Source organism: Hyperolius riggenbachi, chromosome 5, assembly GCF_040937935.1.
Source record: "Hyperolius riggenbachi isolate aHypRig1 chromosome 5, aHypRig1.pri, whole genome shotgun sequence".
Lineage (NCBI taxonomy): Eukaryota > Metazoa > Chordata > Amphibia > Anura > Hyperoliidae > Hyperolius > Hyperolius riggenbachi.
Window position 1 is genome coordinate 298264043 of NC_090650.1, and position 16698 is coordinate 298280740.

Genomic DNA, 16698 nt, shown 5'->3' on the forward strand with positions numbered 1-16698 from the left:
GTTAAGCTCCGGGTTTTCACCTTGCTGTTTTGCGTTCCACGGCGCTTCCTGGATTGGATGCGTTCCACAGCGCCTCCTTGCTGTTTTGCGTTCCACGGCGCTTCCTGGATTGGATGCGTTCCACAGCGCTTCCTGGATTGCGAGAGTTGGAATAAACAGCAGATTTTTTTAGCATCAACTTCAGATGTCAGTCAAACCTCCTAGTGCTCGGTACTTCAGCAGTCAATGGGGCGCCCCTACAGACTGACTTTGATTGACATGTTTCGACAATAACTATTGTCTTCCTCAGAATCAGTACCTCCAGTACAGGTACTGATTCTGAGGAAGACAATAGTTATTGTCGAAACATGTCAATCAAAGTCAGTCTGTAGGGGCGCCCCATTGACTGCTGAAGTACCGAGCACTAGGAGGTTTGACTGACATCTGAAGTTGATGCTAAAAAAATCTGCTGTTTATTCCAACTCTCGCAATCCAGGAAGCGCTGTGGAACGCATCCAATCCAGGAAGCGCCGTGGAACGCAAAACAGCAAGGAGGCGCTGTGGAACGCATCCAATCCAGGAAGCGCCGTGGAACGCAAAACAGCAAGGTGAAAACCCAGAGCCTAACACAAAATAGAGCGGACCAATACGCAGCTCCATACCACTGGGAAAAGACGTAACGTCACCGCGCAGGAGCGCTCTGAGTTGTATGACTGGAGAGTCCGGCGAGTTCCCGCGAGACTACAGGGGAACTCGGCCGGTGACACCGTCCAGTACCTACGTGGAGCCACGGAGATCATAGCGTAGCTCGCCGCTACCCAGGTCGGGAGTCCAAAACGAACTAAGCATCAGGAATACCACAGCGTCAGGTGACATCAACTTTTTTTCAAAACCCACCAAACAGTATATATAGTGCATATTTGTGGACAACAATTTGTTTGGGATATATACATATACAGGGAAAGCTGATAACAGCCACGGAACTGTGGGATTGATTAGAGATACTCTTTCAGTCCTTTAGCAATTTTAAAGAAAAACCCTGCGGAGTCTCTAAGTATATATGTAATTTACACATTTTTTAATGGACACCATATGACTCCCATGCATGTGTGGATACAGTGTGATTGAGGGTAATGCATGTGGATTATGTATGTAATTTTGACTTTTATAATAAAATATTGATCCATTTATTATCGATCAATTCTTCATCTGTAAAGTGCTGCAGAAGATGTCAGTGCTATATAAATACATAATAATAATAATAATATGGTAGGGCATTAGACTATGCCTATGGTAGGATTAGAGTGTGAGCTCCTCTGAGGACAGTCAGTGATATGGCTATGTACTCTGTAAAGTGCTGCAGAAGATGTCAGTGCTATATAAATACATAATATGGTAGGACATTAGACTATGACTATGATAGGAGTAGATTGTGAGGTCTGAGGATAGTCAGTGAAACTACTATGTATTCTGTAACGTGCTCCAGAAGGCGTCAGTGCTATATAAATAATAATAATAATAATAATATGGTAGGACATTAGACTAATGACTATGGTAGAATTAATTGTAATAAACTTTAGAGGAACGAAAAAGAGGGCGTATATCCCAGAGACAGCACAAGAAGCAAATTTTATCTATTAAAATATCATAATTTTATTGTTTATATCATACAAAAATGAAAAAATCTAAAACAGCACAACGTGGTGGGTCACATCACTCCCGCTGCTCACACACACAACTCCACACTCACTCCAGACTCTCACCTCTCCATATATATATATATATATATATATACATATACATATACATATATATATATATATATATATATACATATATACATATATATATATATATATATATATATATATATATATATATATATATATATATATACTATATATATATATATATATATACGCAAAACAATGCGCATTGACACTGGTACCCGGCAGCCCAAACCTTATTGCTCCAATGTATAATGTATATTGCTCCTCTTTAGTATAAGGAAGACCACTCGTTGGTTATTCAATTGGTTCCAACAGAATCTCTCTGTATGTTCAGATTTGAGCTGATAGCAAGAGCAAGCTATAGGTTGCAACAAGCGGATGAGTTCCAGCAGTGTTAGTAACAGAGTAGCATAGCAGATTAGGAGAGGCGCAGTCCCCAAGATGCCTCAAAAACATCCAGCGAATGTACACCACAACAATAAGTTTAGCAGAGTGACGTGGCGGTTTAGCAGAGGCACAGTCTCTATGGGGTGCCTCAAAAAACATCAAGCAAAGCGATAAAGAGGCTGTATGCAATGACCAATCATAGGTGCATAAAACATGTAACATCAACCATAGGTTTGCAGCAGAAGCACAGATGCAAATGCGTGCCTCAGAGACATCCAGCAAAGCAAGCTGACGCTGTGAATGGTTAAAGATCAAAGCCGCACAATTCACATAGTATTGTCAGTCTATAGCATACAGTACCACATCGTTGGTGTCTGGCTTTCCAAAGGCATGCAGATGTATCCACTGTTGTGTGAAGTCTTGAGAGAGTCCACTTCTCACCAGATCACAATCTGTGTGTGGCAAACAGAGTCACAGCTGAAGTGGGTATGGATGCCTGTTGATGTCCGGCTGAGAAAGAGTGGTGGAGAGCAGCAGGGGATCACCGATCACACGCCAGGCAAACCACGCTAGCCCACTGGTAGAATTAGATTGTTAGCTCCTCTGAGGACAGTCAGTGACATGACTCTGTAAAGTGCTGCAGAAGATGTCAGTGCTATATAAATAAATAATAATATGGTAGGACATTAGACTATGACTATGGTAGGATGAGACTGTGAGCTTCTCTGAGGACAGTCAGTGACATGACTATGTACTCTGTAAAGTGTTGCAGAATTAGGTCAGTGCTATATAAGTACATAATATGGTAGGCAGGACATCAGTAGTAGGGCATCAGGCAATGACTATGGTAGCAGCTCATTTGAGGTACAGTTGCTGACATATTTGAAAAGCTCTGGGGAAGGTATCCATTCTACATATAGTATATTATTTTTTTCCCCTTTCTTTTTATATTAAGGTGACTAATTGAGAGAGAATGGTTGGGGAGGATCAGAGAGAGGGGAGAGTGAGAAGTATGGGAAACCTAAGAAGAGACAAGGACATAGAAAAGGTAGGGGGGAGGGGGGCTAGTAAAGGAGAGGGGGGAAAGGGGGATGCAAAGAAATAGAGGAACAGGGGAGCCAGGCAGCAGGGAAATGGTGCAAGAGGAGATATCTCACCAGTCCTATTTCACAGGGACAAAGCTTGCCTAACCCTCTGCTCGGAGATGAAGAACCTGGCAGGGAGAGGAGACCACACAGTGCAAGGGGGAGGGAGAAGAAACCAAGAAGCATGCAGCTGGAAAGTTATCTCTTGATCTAAATTGTTAGGGGGCTCACACAGTGCCTGTGTCTCTGCTCCTGATTATTATTAGACATTGGCTACCAGCATGTTGTGTGCATCACTGACCTCTGTACACTGAACTGCTTGCACTATTAATCATTCTGATCAGCATATACGCTGATCAGAATGATTAATTCATGTAGGGCAGTGAGTGTCACAGGAGTCAGTGTATGCACATGCATGCTTCATAGCCGACACATATTTCCAGGAGACTGAAGCACTTGCCGCTATGCAACTTACTTTTATCCACAGAACCTTCCTCACGCTGCTAGCTGAAGCAGGATGGAGGGGGGTGGAAGTAAGTGAGAACAGCAGGGCTGAAAACTCTGTGGTTACGTGGTGCCACCGAGTGCCGAGACGCTCTTCCCCCTTTCCTGTGCACAGGGGCGGCAGTCTGCAGAACATATGCAGAGCTGTGTGGGCAGCCGCAGCCTGCAGGTGTTACACGGGGATCGCTCTGCTCAGAGCCAGGCGCCCCAGCCCTCCAGTCTCCCTCTCTTTATAGCCTGTGCAGAAATCCGGCCAACAGCCATGCGCTGCGCATTGGGGTGGGGGCGGGCCCCCTGGCAGTCCCTGGAGGTCCCAGGCCCGTCACTCCAGTGATGGTTGTCCCCCCCCCCCCCCCCCTGATGGCGGGCCTGTATACACTTGCGACTACTAGTGTGTTAACCAAACAAAGACACATATAGGATTAGAAAGTTTAGCAAATATTCTAAAACAATGAACACTGGCTAAATTCACAATACTAACTTTATTTGGCAATCCATTGTGGAGGTTATGCAGTTGAGTCATTAATGCTACCAACTGTTTGCCTGCTGGAACTCACCAACAGGGAGATAGTAATGCAGGAGGAGGAGGAAGAGCAGGCATTCTCCCAACATCAGTTCCAATGCCACAGGACAAGATATTCTGCCAAAGAGAGATAAGCCAGGGATTCTTCATTTTGATTCAATCTGTCAACATATAGTGTTAGATGGATTATGAGACTACATTAAGATGTAAATTTCAAGATTGACATTTTGTCCACAAAGTCACCTAAAATGTAAAGTGCATATAAAGATTTGTAGCCCTATATTTATTGCACATGGATCCGTGCATACATGGGGATCTTCCTATGCCATTTTCCCCAATGACTTCAATTGGATTCAAATTTGGCTCCTGAACGAACCTGAAATTTAGACCAATTTGGCCAAACTGCTGTTAAACCAAAAGGAAGAAATTCACCTTCTCCAACCCTGTTCACTAACCTTCCTAAAACAGAACCCAACCCCAACCTCTAACCTTAAAGGGCAACTGAAGAGAGATATAAATGGAGGCTGCCATGTTTATTTCCTTTTAAGCAATACCAGTTGCCTGGCAGCCCTGCTGGTCTGTTTGGCTACAGAAGTGTCTGAATAACACCAGAAACAAGCATGCAGCCAATCTGTCAGATCTGACAATAATGCCAGAAACACCTGATCTGCTGCATGCTCGTTCAGGGTCTATGGCTGACAGTATTGGAGACACACAAACAGCAGGACAGCCAGGCAACTAGTATTGCTTAAAAGGAAATAAACATGACAGCCTCCATATACCTCTCTCTTCAGTTGTCCTTTAACCCATACTCACCTTCTTCTGTCTTTGTTTCCAGATTTAGGTAAGTAATAGTCTAGTCATGGATTTAAATAACTGAGTGCACTCCATTTTATTTTTCCGCAATTGCACAAACTTTTTAATGCATTCCTAAAATATTTGCGGTTTTATTTCTAGTTTTGTGTTAGCCTTTTTTGCAAGGGTTATCGTCTTTTTGAAAACAGAAGCTGGGAGTAAATGTGTTATCTCAAAAAGTTTGAGGAAATGACTTTGTAGTTGTCATATCAGTCAAACTAGTTGTGTGGTGTTAAGCTGGAAAGAGTATTACCTTCAGAACAGTGCTACAATCAAACCAAAATTTCAGAGAGGTCAGGCCAAATAAACCCTTAAGCTCCAAAAAGAACCTGGGCGAATGTGATGTACTCTTGTGCTTCTTGGCTACAATAAATCTAAATACTATAAACTATTGCAATTTACCTTTTAACACAGTACAGGTAGTCCTCAGTTAACCAACAAGACAGGGACTGTAAGTTTGTTCTTAACCTGAATCCGTTCTTAAGTCGGAACACTGCTATCTCTGTCCCCTTTGCCGCCTATCTGCCCCCTTTGCCTCCAGTGTCCTCCATTGTTCCTCTCTGTCTCCCTCTGTGCCTGTTTGTCCCCTTCAGTGCCTTTGTTCTCCCTCTGTGCTAGTTTGTCCCCCCTCTGTACCCCTCTATGTCCCCACCTCTGTTTTTACCCCCTCTGTGCCTGTTTGTACCCCCTATGCCTTTGTACCCCTTCTGTGCCTCTGTACCCCCTCTGTGCCTCCGTTTGTACACCCCTGTGCCTTCTTGTACCTACTTTGCCTCTGTACCCCATGTGCCTCCGTATTTACACTCAGTGCCTCCGTTTGTACCTCTTATGCCTCTGTACCCCCCTCTGTTTGTACCCCCTGTGCCTAAATTTGTACCCCACTGTACCTCTTTACCCACTCTCTGCCTCTGTTTTTACCCCGTCTGTGGCCCGCTTTCCCCCCTCGCTCTCCGCCTGTTTTTACCCCCCTGTGCTCATGCTTTTTACCCTCCCCGTGCCTCTGTCCCCCTATGGACTCACCTTCCAGCTCTAGTCCTACTCTGTCTATCCTCCGCTCTCTGCCTCCTGCTCCCTATAACCAGGTACAGCACCGCTAGATGCAGCATCGCATTGCTTCCTGTAGGTCATGTGTTATACAGGAACCTCTGAATCAACAGGGATATGTGAGGGAGCAGGCTAGTGTTGTACTTTGTTTTCTGGTTGAACTCGATGGACGTACAGTATGTCTTTTTTCAACGCAAATAACTACGTATATATGTATGTCGCATGATATACAGGAAGAAAATGGATGCTGCATCTAGCAGTGCTGTACGCGGCTATAGGGAGCAGGAGGCGGAGAGTGGGGGACAGACAGTGTTGGACTCAGTTCGGAGGGGAGTCCAACACTGCTGCGGGGACATGCACCGGCACTCGGGGGAAGTTTGAACTGCGTGGGGAAGTTCTTCAAACTTCCCCACGCGGAAATGACGTCATTGCGATGGGACTGGGCCATTCATCTCAGCGGATCGTTTGTATGTCGGGCGTTCATAATAAGTCTGGGGCTATTTTTTTTTTCTTTAAACAATTTCGTGTGTGTGTGTGGGGGGGGGGGGGGGGGGGTTCATTTATCAAGCCATGGAAAAAAAAAATATAATAAAAAATCTGCTACATTAGGGTTAAAGGAGTTTTCTTACCTCAAAAAAGGACATACGACTTGTATGAGGTAAGAGGGTGGACGCAAAATCGCTGTAGTCACTGTAGAAACAAGTTTTTAGTAGAAAACTTAGAAACATCGCATTTCAGAGGTCTTTGCATGCTTCATCAGATTAAGTAACAGTGTCTGTAAACAGAATCACAAACAGGCTCATGGCAAAACATATTTTTCAATCGTGGTATGCATAAAATCAATAAACTTGATCGTATGAAGACACAAAGTGTGAGGCCAATATAATATGCGTGTAATCGCCACTATGTCCAGAGGAAGCACACACCAATGTGTGGGGTGCGCTAGACTCAAACCAATGTGTGGTGTGCACAAAGAATAAACAAATACTTATATGGGTCATTAACCACTTTGTTACCAGTGGTCTCTAGCCCCTTAAAGACTCCCGCTCTCCCGTCACTAATGCTCACTTGCTCTGCTATCGCTATGACTGCAGAGCTCTGTGAGCTGGTCAGGAGCCTATTTCATTGGCTCCTGACCCCTGTGATCACTGCCTTTGATCAATGTGAGCCAATTGGCTCACAGTGATCACGGAGTCAGGAGCCAATGAAATGAGCTCCTGACTGGCTCAGCAGGATGAGTGAGCTGAAGTTGCGGGAGAGCAGTATGATTGGTGGTAGCGTGCAGCGGGGAAGTTGAAATCTATGCCCTGGCAGGGATCACAGCTCCCAAACAGAGAATAGATTTTAATTAGCGTGGTCTGGAAGCTGTTAAGGAATTATTAAGTGAATAATTAACATATAAATAAATTGATAGAATAGTCGGGGGTGAAGCGGATTATGGAGGCGTTAGGAAGTGATTCTCGAAGCTCCTGGTGGCCGGGGTTTCCTATTTAGACTGTGTGAGGCTCACGCTGTGTTCCAAGATGCCACTAGAGGGCGTCATAAAGATGAGACAGCATGAGCATCACATAGGCTGAATAGGAAACCCCGGCGCTTACGTCAATGTTGCGATCCTGTTCAAGTGGCCGGGGCCCGGGGGCATTCCTGCAGGCATGGACATTAATGGCTGTGACGAATGGAGGAGCGTGCACTGATTTGAATGGTGGAGCGCTCGTCCTGCGCTCTCTCCTCTACGCTCCTCTGATATGATGCCTGATATACCCTGGCCACCCATGTGCAGGGAAAGAGGGACCCGCGAGCCCGATCATCTTCAGAAGTGTGCCATATCTGATTCTGCAGGTGCCGATCCTGCACTCATGCAGGCAGCCACTGCAACTCGCTTCACTCCACTCTGCAAGCATGGGGGGGGGGGGCATTTACTGCACCTGGCTGCCTAATACAGGAGGCACATCTGGCTAAGGAGGGGGGGTGCCAAATATAGTGGGCACATATGACTATGGCGGGGATGCCTAATACAAGGGGCGGAGCTGACTAAGGAGGGGGATTCCTTTTATACGGGGTACATCTGGGTATGGTGGAGATGCCTAATACAGGGGGCAGAGCTGGCTAAAGGAGGGGTATTCCAGTTATAGGGGGCACATCTGGCTATTTATACTGAGTAAGGGTGATGCTTCATACTAAATGCACACCTGGCTATTTATACTATGGAGGAGGAAGGGGGCTTATGCCCGAGTCAATAACTTTTTCTTGGTTTTTGAAAGAAAGGTGGGTACCTTAGCTTATACACAGGTCAACTTATACGTGAGTATATACGGTATGTATGTATTTGTACTTGTACTTGTATTGCTGGATGCCATGACTGTATAGTCTCTTGAACTTCCCATGTATATATGTTCCCCATATATGTTTTGCACTATGTTTAGCGCTATGGAAGACGTTGGCACTATATAAATAAAACAACAATAATAGGAATGCATAAACCCCAAAAGTCAGCACTTTGCCAATGACATCCTAAGTTTTACACGACAGACTTGAATTTCTCATGCACACGTTGCTTCTTTTCCAAGAGCAGTCTGTCTCAATGTGTGGCCTGTCATGTGTGGTACTATAAAATAAGGGAAAAGTTATACCCATAAAGTGTATGTGCAGGAGCTGAAGCTCTATTTTTTGTTACCGAGAAAGCTTTTTAGTTTTTTGCAACATTTAGTTATTTTTCCCATGCAAGTGAAATGCCACATAATTGTATTTTTTCCGGCCCCTCTGGTATTCTGTATCTTGCAATAGTGGAAAGTGGGCATGCACATGCCTCATAAGTAAATAAAAATAAATACATTAGTCAGAGACCCATGAGCCGTGGTCGGGGGGTGGGCTTGGCAGCCACTTGTTGCTTGCTATCTGCATTACCTCAAAAACACCAGCTGGTGAAACCTATGCTTCCTATGTCAACTTCTGCCTGATTACTGAGGGAATTGCCTGTCATCTGTGACTTGCTTGTGCATGGCTGCAACACCACAGTATCATTCATGTTGCACAGAAATTTAGACAGAGGAGCACACTATCAGTACTGTACCTGCATTAACTGTTGAGACCTATGCGTCCTTTGTAAGCTGCTGCCTGATTACTGAGGGCATTGCCTGTCATCTGTGACTTGCTTATGCAAGGCTGCAACACCACAGTATCATTGATGTTGCACAGAAATGTGGACAGAGGAGCACACTATCAGTATCAGTACTGTACCTGCATTAACTGTTGAGACCTATGCAAGCTGTTGCATGATTATTGCATGCAAATCCCTGCATATTGAGCACTGTGCATTTTGATCTGAGACACTGTCTGTGCTCACTTGAAGCATTAGAATAAATCACTCCCAATTATTGACTGAATTAAGATCCAGTACTATAGTATAGTTTAAAGGGAACCTAAACTGAGAAGGATATGGATTTTTCCTTTTAAAATAATGCCAGTTGCCTGACTCTCCTTCTGATCCTGTGTTTCTAATACTTTCAGCCACAGACCATCAACAAGCATGCAGATCAGGTGCTCTGACTGAAGTCAGACTGGATTAGCTGCAAGCTTGTTTCAGGTCTGTGATTCAGCCACTACTGCATCCAAAGAGATCAGCAGGACTGCCAGGCAACTGGTATTGTTTAAAAGAAAACATCCATATCCCTCTCAGTTTAGGTTCCCTTTAAGTGTTTGAGTATGACCATTTCTGATATAGTAAACCATTTTTCCCGGTCTGTTGGAGTTTACTATAAAGGGATTCTACTGTAGCTTAAAAGGCATTTGACTGATAATGGGTTAAAATATCACCTAGGAGAAAACATGAATTGGATCAGGTCCAATATGTTATCAAAATTTCAAATATTTGGGTTGATTGATTAATCTGCGCTTCTAAAGCAGCGCAAGCTTAATGACACTAACGCAAGCAAAATAAAACGGCCGCATGGTACACACTATATTGCTGCGTAATGTGCGCTCCTAAATTACGCGCGCTCCCGTTAAAAAGAACCTTAACTGAAAGGGATATGGATGTTTCCTTTTAGGCTTCTTGCACACCAAGACGTTGCATTAGGTGGCACGTTAAGGTCGCATAACGTGCACCTAACACAACGTATGGTGCTGCAAGAGCCGACGGTAGAGTGAGCCGTGTTAGGCGGCTCGAGTCTTATAATGTCTCCCAGAGTGGCGCTGATTGGCCAGAGGGACCACGTGATGCGGAGCGAGACACTCCGCATCACGTGGTCCCGCCGGCCAATCAGCGCCCGCCAGTGCAGTGAATATTAAGTAGCCATGTGCGTGGCTACTGTAGCTGGCTCTCCCCGCCTCCTCTCCGCCCCCCACTGCGCATGTGCAAACAGTCTAACGCGGCTATAGCCGCTCCAACGCCGTAGCATGCTGCACTTTGCACAGAACGTGCAGCGTTACATGTAACGCAACGTGGGCTGTGTGAACAGCCCACTTGTGTTACATTGCTGTGCATTGGGGGAGCGTTACAGGCGCACTAACGTGCGCCTGTAACGTCTTGGTGTGCAAGCAGCCTTAAACACTACTAGTTGCTTTGCAGTACTGCTGATCTCTATGGACTTGATTCACTAAGACAAATAACATGCCTTATAAAAGTTAACACGCCTTATCAGAGTAGCATAGCAAACTTATATCTGCTAATGTCTGCTAATTGGCAATGACGAGAGCTCCTGCCCTGAGCCCCTGCGGGTTCGTAGCGCTCGCTATGCTACTCTGAAAGGTATGTTAACTTTGATAAGGCGTGCTCACTTTGATAAAGCGTCCTATTTGTCTTAGTGAATCAAGCCCTATGTGTGCAGTAGTGGCTGAATCACACACCTGAAACAAGCATGCAGCTAATCCAGTCTGACTTCAGTCAGAAGCTTGTTTAGGGACTGTGGCTAAAAGTATTAGGGTAGAAACACACTAGGCAGAATTGCATATGGATTTTCCACTATATGCCGTGGGGAAAACTCTTGCATTTCTGCCTATCGTGTTCCTTCCCTTAGAGACACAGGATCAGCAGGAGAGTCAGGCAACCGGTATTTTAAAAGGAAAATCCATATCCTTCTCACTTGAGGTTACCTTTACTGTATGGCCTCTCCTAGCATGAGATCTCAGGTTGCTTTAACACAGCAAAACGCTGCCGGTCACGCAGCACATATAACATAGGGGCATTCTGTAAGCCCGCCTGAACCGCCTTCGGCACCAATAGCAGCTTTGCACCAGCATACTGGCAGTTCTGTATTGGGCAATAGTCCTGTCACTTATATGCACACAGGATGCGCTTTGAGTCCTATGGGAGAAAAGCGCTATAGAAATGTTATTGTATTATTATTGTATAGGATCGTTGCCCAATCCAGAACAGCCAGTATGCTGGTGCAAAGCTGCTGCTGGCGCCTAAGGCAGTTCAGTCAAGTTTACAGAATGCCACTAAGTTATATGTGCTGCGTGACAGGCAGCGTTTTGGTCCAATCAAGGTGTGTTAAAGGACAACTTTAGTGAGAGGTATGTGGAGGCTGCCACATATATTTCCTTTTATGCAATACCTGTTGCCTTGCTGTGTTTTGAAGATCACTAATAATACCAGCATGATCATCTTCTCTATCTATGGCTTCTGGGTCAGGTTTTTGAACAAAAGACTTTGGAAGTGAGGGGACTGCAGCCCCATATTCCTCCTCTGGTGTTTAGCTAGCTATATGGGTTCACTATGCCACAGTCTATTTATGCTATTAAGGTTTTAGATGTTGGTGTAATATGCGATTATATTTATTTATTTTCTACTAATTACTTAACATGCACCCAAGAGTCAATTTCCTTTTTCGTTCACAACATATTATCATTGTTGACATGGTGCATGTGAAAGAATTTCTATTTATCTAATTACAGGTGGTTTATTGAGTAGATATAGTCCGGTATGACACTGGTCCGTCACATAGGAAATTACATTATTTACCTGTTGCCTGGCAGCCCTGCTGATCCTCTGCCTCGAATACTTTTTAGCCATAGACCCTGAACAAGCATGCAGCATATCAAGGGTTTCTGACGTTATTGACAAGATTAGCTGCAGGCTTGTTTCTGGTGTGATTCAGACACTACTGCAGCCAAATAGACCAGCAGGGCTGCCAGGCAACTGGTATTGTTTAAAAGGAAATAAATATGGCAGCCTTTATCTCATTACAGTTGTTCTTTAAAGCAACCTTAGTTCTCGCGCTAGGAGCGGCCATGCATTAAAGGGAGAGCACTCTACACAGCACTATTGTGCATAACGTGAGTCTGAGAAATTCCCTTTCTGATACATTATTGTAACTGAAAAAAAATGATCACCTTTTCAGCCCCTAATTTTGCTCTTTTGCGTGCTAAGACTACTGGAACGAGATAGTGGTACTGCCGTCCTAGCTCTGAAAATAAACAGGAGTTTTTTGTTGAGGCTTCCCATTGCTTCAGATCAATAGATTAATGTTGAGCCCTATATGTGCGGCTTCCACATTCCACCATATTATTACACCATTTCCTCCTTGGGGCCAGAAGTGTGATGAGCCCTTTATCCTAGAAATTGGACAATGGTGCTTTCCTAGTGAGAATTCCTGCCCCCTTTTACAGATAGACGTCTATGTCAAGAGCCATGTGGGCTAGTTTTGTTCACGAAAAAAGGAAACTCACTGGGTCTCGACCTGGATTTTGCAATTATAGCTTTGGCTTTATTAGCACCATAGTAGCAGACAACACGACGTTTCGGCCCAACGGCCTTTATCAAATGATAAAGGCCGTATCATTTGATAAAGGCCGTTGGGCCGAAACGTTGTGTTGCCTGCTACTATGGTGCTAATAAAGCCAAAGCTATAATTGCAAAATCCAGGTCGAGACCCAGTGATTTTCCTTTTTTCTTGTGTTGTCTGCCTGCACCTCTGGTGGATCGGGGTGCCACTGGTCGACTCCCTGGTACAAAGTTTGTGGTTTGAGCCCGGGGACACTGCTTTTTCTTCAGGCTAGTTTTGTTCAGCCTGCTGAGGCAATACCAGCCTGATTTGGAGAGTGGTTTTATTTTACATTTTTGAAATACGGCAACGTAATATTATTGATTGCTAGGGATGGTCAATAAGACGCAAATGGTTCCAAGTTGATGCAGGAATGTGCATGCTAATTTATGCAGCTTGAAAATGGACTAATTGAGTCCCAGCTAAGCAATATTTGATAATCTGTTTCCAGGCTTCATACATTTGCATAATCCTGCATCAACTAAGAACAATTTGTGATTTCATTGATGAGGGTGTCGCAGGTTTAAATACTTACCTGATGCTCTAAAATTCATTCCTATGGGTCCCTCCCTTAGGCCTCTTTTCCACAAGCAGTTGAACTGTGGGCTCAGCAAACAGTTACCAGGCAGCAGTGAGCAGTTATAAGTAAATTCCACTGGCAAAGATACACAGGGTTTTTTATGAACAAGTTCTCTTTTTATTCTTCAAACACAATTCTTCAAAGTTGCAGACAAAACGTATGGACACAATTTCAGGATTCCAAATCACAAGAGACTGCCTGACACGTGTTTCACAGGCAAAAGCCGCTTCCTCAGAGGCACACAGTATACAAACACATCAACCGTGGAGCAAAAGAAGTGTATCACTGCAATCTTTGCTGTGAAGAAAGAGAGTGTTCAGCGATGATTCCATGCACGATGTGCGCATCCATGGATTAATAGGAACAATGCGCAGATACCAGGCAGCAGTGAGCAGTTACCAGGCAGCAGCAAGCAACTGTGAAAGTTTGATAGGCATTTCACTGCCTATCACCTGCCCATGGAAAAGAGGCCTTACCCTCTCAGAAATGCGGTCCTGTCAGTTTTTCCCAATTTCTGCTGAGGTTCCTCTGGCCACCTCATCTATATTGCCACGGGCTGCCCCCAGCTCAGCGGCCCTGGCCTTATTGGTGGCTGCTGAGCTGGAGGTGGGCCACAGTAAAGCAGGTGGAGGCATATGAAGATCTTCAGCAGACTTTGGAAACATGGCCATGACAGCATTCCGGGGAGGGGGCGGAGTGTCACCTGTGTCTGAATTACAGCGGATCAGGTAAGTAATTGAGTTAACTATACACCACACCACTGCTGTTAAACCAAAAGGAAGGAAATTGACCTTCTCCAACCCTGTTCACTAACCTTCTAAAAACAGTACCCACCCCAACCTCTAACCTTAAAGGACAACTGAAGAGAGATGTAAATGGAGGCTGCCATGTGTATTTCCTTTTAAGCAATACCAGTTGCCTGGCAGCCCTGCTGGTCTGTTTGGCTACAGAAGTGTCTGAATAACACCAGAAACAAGCATGCAGCCAATCTGTCAGATCTGACAATAATGCCAGAAACACCTGATCTGCTGCATGCTCGTTCAGGGTCTATGGCTGACAGTATTGGAGACACACAAACAGCAGGACAGCCAGGCAACTAGTATTGCTTAAAAGGAAATAAACATGACAGCCTCCATATACCTCTCTCTTCAGTTGTCTTTTAACCCATACTCACCTTCTTTTGTCTTTGTTTCCAGATTTAGGTAAGTAATAGTCTAGTCATGGATTTAAATAACTGAGTGCACTCCATTTTATTTTTCTGCAATTGCATAAACTTTTTAATGTATTCCTAAAATATTTGCTGTTTTATTTCTAGTTTTGTGTTAGCCTTTTTTGCAAGGGTTATCGTCTTTTTGAAAACAGAATCTGGGAGTAAATGTGTTATCTCAAAAAGTTTGAGGAAATGACTTTGTAGTTGTCATATCAGACACACTAGTTGTGTGGTGTTAAGCTGGAAAGAGTATTACCTTCAGAACAGTGCTACAATCAAACCAAAATTTCAGAGAGGTCAGGCCAAATAAACCCTTAAGCTCCAATAAAACCTGGGCGAATGTGATATACTCTTGTGTTTCTTGGCTACAATAAATTATAAATACTATAAACTATTGCAATGTACCTTTTAACACAGTACAGGTTGTCCTCAGTTAACCAACAAGATAGGGATGTAAGTTCGTTCTTAACCTGAATCCGTTCTTAAGTCGGAACACTGCTATCTCTGTCCCCTTTGCCTCCTATCTGCCCCCCTTTGCCTCCAGTGTCCTCCTCTGTGCCTCTCTGTCTCCCTCTGCGCCTGTTTGTCCCCTTTAGTGCCTTTGTTCTCCCTCTGTGCTCGCTTGTCCCCCCTCTGTACCCCTCTATATCCCCATCTCTGTTTGTACCCCCTCTGTGCCTGTTTGTACCTCCTATGCCTTTGTACTCCTCCTGTGCCTCTGTTTGTACCCTCTGTGCCTCCATTTGTACACCCCTGTGCCTTCTTGTACCTCCTTTGCCTCTGTACCCCATGTGCCTCCGTATTTACTCCCAGTGCCTCCGTTTGTACCCCTTGTGCCTCTGTACCCCCTGTGCCTAAATTTGTACCCCACTGTACCTCTTTACCCACTCTCTGCCTCTGTTTTTACCCCCCTGTGGCCCGCTTCCCCCCCTCGCTCTCCGCCTGTTTTTACCCCCCTGTGCTCATGCTCTTTACCCTCCCTGTGCCTCTGACCCCTATGGACTCACCTTCCAGCTCTAGTCCTACTCTGTCTATCCTCCGCTCTCTGCCTCCTACTCCCTATAACCAGGTACAGCACCGCTAGATGCAGCATCGCATTGCTTCCTGTATGTCATGTGACATACAAGAACCTCTGGATCAACAGGGATATGTGAGGGAGCAGGCTAGTGTTGTACATTGTTTTCTGGTTGAACTCGATGGACGTATGTCTTTTTTCAACACAAATAACTACGTATATATGTATGTCACATGACACACAGGAAGCAAATGGATGCTGCATCTAGCAGTGCTGTACGCGGCTATAGGGAGCAGGAGGCGGAGAGTGGGGGACAGACAGTGTTGGACTCGGTTCGGAGGGGAGTCCAACACTGCTGCGGGGACATGCACCGGCACTCGGGGGAAGTTTGAAGCTGCTTCTTCAAACTTCCCCACGCAGAAATGACGTCATTGCGATGGGACGGGGCCGTTCGTCTCGGCGGGTCGTTTGTATGTCGGGCGTTCATAATAAGTCTGGGGCGACTTTTTTTTTTTAAACAATTTTGTGTGTGTGTGTGGGGTGGGGGGGGGGGTGCATTTATCAAGCCGTGGAAAAAAAAAATTTCTTACCTCAAAAAAGGACATACGACTTGTATGAGGTAAGAGGGTGGACACAAAATTGCTGTAGTCACTGTAGAAACAAGTTTTTAGTAGAAAACTTAGAAACATCGCATTTCAGAGGTCTTTGCATGCTTCATCAGGTTAAGTAACAGTGTCTGTAAACAGAATCACAAACAGGCTCATGGTAAAACATATTTTTCAATCGTGGTATGCATAAAATCAAAAAACTTGATCGTATGAAGACACAAAGTGTGAGGCCAATATAATATGCGTGTACTCGCCACTATGTCCAGAGGAAGCACACACCAATGTGTGGTGTGCGCTAGACTCAAACCAATATGTGGTGTGCACAAAGAATAAACAAATACTTATATGGGTCATTAACCACTTTGTTACCAGTGGTCTCTAGCCCCTTAAAGACTCCCGCTCTCCCATCACTAA